Below are 3,065 nucleotides of genomic sequence, written 5' to 3' on the forward strand. Positions count from 1 at the left end.
AAAAAAAAAAAAAAAAAAAAAAAAAAAAAAAAAAAAAAAAAAAAGGCACTGCTACAACTCAGGTTAGGAGAAAAATAGGATAAGGCAAGAAATAATAAAATTTAGAGACTTGCAAGAGGAATTTGCAAAAGTGAAACTTACACCTTTGATCAGGGTGTGCTGGCCAGTCAGTACCAGTGTTTATAAAGGAGTGTAATGCGCCTACTGGTCAAGATTTGGAGTGACTACAGCCTAAATAACTTCTGCTACTAGAATGAACTCCACTGCCAGGACAGTCCTTAAACATCATTTCCTAAGGCACTCGCCTACTCTCAGGACCCCATGGAGTCTTCAGCTCCCAGCAATGGCTTTGTGATGTTGAAATGGCAGTCAATTTCCCTTTTGCTTTCCAGCTCAGCCATACATTTTAAGCAGGTCTGATTTGGAGCAGATAGAAATGACTCCTTCATCCGCTTAGTCATTTGTCAAGAGTCTCTGTCTACATTTCTTCATCTTTATTGCCCTCCCCCAATCCAAAGTGTTACTACTCTTCCTCAGACTATTGGTACCAGCTTCCATCTTATCTACCTACATTTATTCCATTTTGTCTACTGTCTGTTCTGCATTCTGTAGCTAATGTATTCTAAATACCAACCTGAGATCATCTCAGATTTGAATTTCTCCTTCCAGCTACCCTTAAAATAAAGGTAAAAATCTTTCCTAGTTTCCACATGGCCTGTGTGTCCTGACCTGACACCATATCCCACCACACTCCAGCTTTCTCTGTCCCCTGACTACCTGGCCTCTTTCCTAGTCTTAAAGCTGACAAAGCCTTTGGGTGCACTGATGCCCTGCCTGGATCACTCCGCTTTTCACTTCTTTGACCATTTAATCATCACTTATCCCATACATGACAAAACGAATGTCATTTTCTTCCTTTCCTTCCTCAGACTAATTCATGTCTCTAATTATATGGTCTCACAACCTTGTATATCTTTCCTTTACAAAATTTATCAGATTACTTGATAACATCTTCTCTGTTGGGCTATGAACTTTAGAATAGAAGAGACATAAGCATCCTAAGCTCCTAGTAAGAGCTTCAAGTACACGGAAGACATTTAATAGCTATCTGCAGAATGAATAAATCAACTCTGCTGAATATTGATTAAATTTAAAAGTGCTTTCTCCAGAGTACCCTATAATGCTTACCCTTTTCTCTGAACTTGTGGCATGCTCATACAATGTGTTTGGTATATTTCCTTCCTTTTTTATTTTAAGCCTGGTATTCTCATCATATAATTGATTAAGAGTTGGTCTATCATTTTTGGACTTCCAGTGTCTAGCATAATACCATCGAGAGAGTATATAAACAATAATTTCCTATTCTTATACCTCTTATTATTCATTATCATGATTAGAAATTAATGCCACTATAATTAATGTAGTAAAATTTTGCTAATTCAATTATTTATTCAAATAGTATACAGCTTTTAAAGCATGCTCTTCTCAGTAATTAAATGTTATAATTATTTAACACACTATTAGGCCATGCAAAGTTTCATGGATGTTAGTCCATTCTTCAGCCCTTTATATTTGAATTAATAATATAGTAAATTTTTAAAAGTCCTGACTTTGACTGAAAACACAAATGTCTTCAGATGGTGTTCAAAAATGGTTCAAATTACACAGATGTGGTGAACATGCAGTGAAATCTTAGAAAGGCCCTAAAGAATTCTCCAAGAATGATACATGAGCCAAGGACATGACATTCATCTTGGGGGATTTTTCTCCTCCTAAACAAGTTTGATAAAATGCCTTTTCTTCCACTTTGACATTAAGCACTTAGAAATCATTTGTTTTACTAAAGCCCTGTGGTCTAAGATTATGGCAACCAGAATAGCGACTTCTGTCTCATATTTCAGTGGTGCATGGTTTATCATTTTAGTTGAAGGGAGTGCTTTTACATAAAAGTTTTTGGTTAGATTTCACTCCCATGTCTGTGTTGGCCTCCCCTGTGCTGCTGTGAAGGACAGCTTTGTGCTTTCAGAGATGGCTTCAGACACAGTACTGCACCTCCCCAGCCTTGCCTGCTAGAATCTCCCGGCTTCGGCAGCTGCACACAGTGGTTCACTTACCAGCTTCTATGCCTCAGCAATCTTCTTGTCTTTGCCGTTTCTATGAAATGAGTTGATTTTATTTTAGCTCCTACACTTGTGAATGTAGTATCTTATATCTTATTTTCAGAGAGAGGCTCTCAAATATCTTCTAGTGTTATATTTATAACTCTTTGCCACTAGGTTGTCAGCCTTGTTACAGAGTGATTTACATTGCAGAACTCCCTAAATTTAGGTTAACTTTCATCCGTCATCACCATCCAGATAGCTTAATTTGGTATATCAAGAGGCATAATAACCAATGCTTTTCCAGAGAGCTATAAATATTGGTGTGAATTTTATGTTTCCACTTGACATTCAGATTATCTCAATGGATAGTGATCTCAGGCTTCTTGTCTGCCTACTAAAAACTTCAAGGGGTCTTATCGTGAATTTTCTGGATATTTGTAGGACCATGCAAGATTTTTCAAATTGAAATGAGAAAATATTATTTTTGTATAAATTCATTATGTAAAATACAATAGACACAAATTTTATGCCACATACAATGTTTATTACATGGGAAACTCCCTAACTGATAAAATCGTTTACTACTAATTCATAGATTGTGAAGAAATATTTAGCATGTTATTGTGCCCTCACTTCTTTTGAAGTCGGTTGACTTTTGTTTGCTAACCCTTGCTCTTTCCTAGCGTGGTGTTTTTACTGCAAATACACTACCTTTTCATAGAACTTGTGATGCTTCCCAGTGGTCAACCTCAAATAAAAACTGATTGCTATCATAATCCAATGAAATTTTTGCAAACATAAGGGGATAGTTCCCTTGTGAAAATCAATCTAAATAATCTATAGATTGTTTCAAAAGTATAAAATTATGCTTAATTCTGGTCCAGACATATATTTTCCACATGAACTTAGGGCACAAACATATTTATTTCATGTAAAACAAATGTTCCAAAACACATATTCAAA

This window comes from Fukomys damarensis, unplaced genomic scaffold, assembly GCF_012274545.1.
Source record: "Fukomys damarensis isolate Sample0158 unplaced genomic scaffold, DMR_v1.0_HiC HiC_scaffold_30, whole genome shotgun sequence".
NCBI lineage: Eukaryota > Metazoa > Chordata > Mammalia > Rodentia > Bathyergidae > Fukomys > Fukomys damarensis.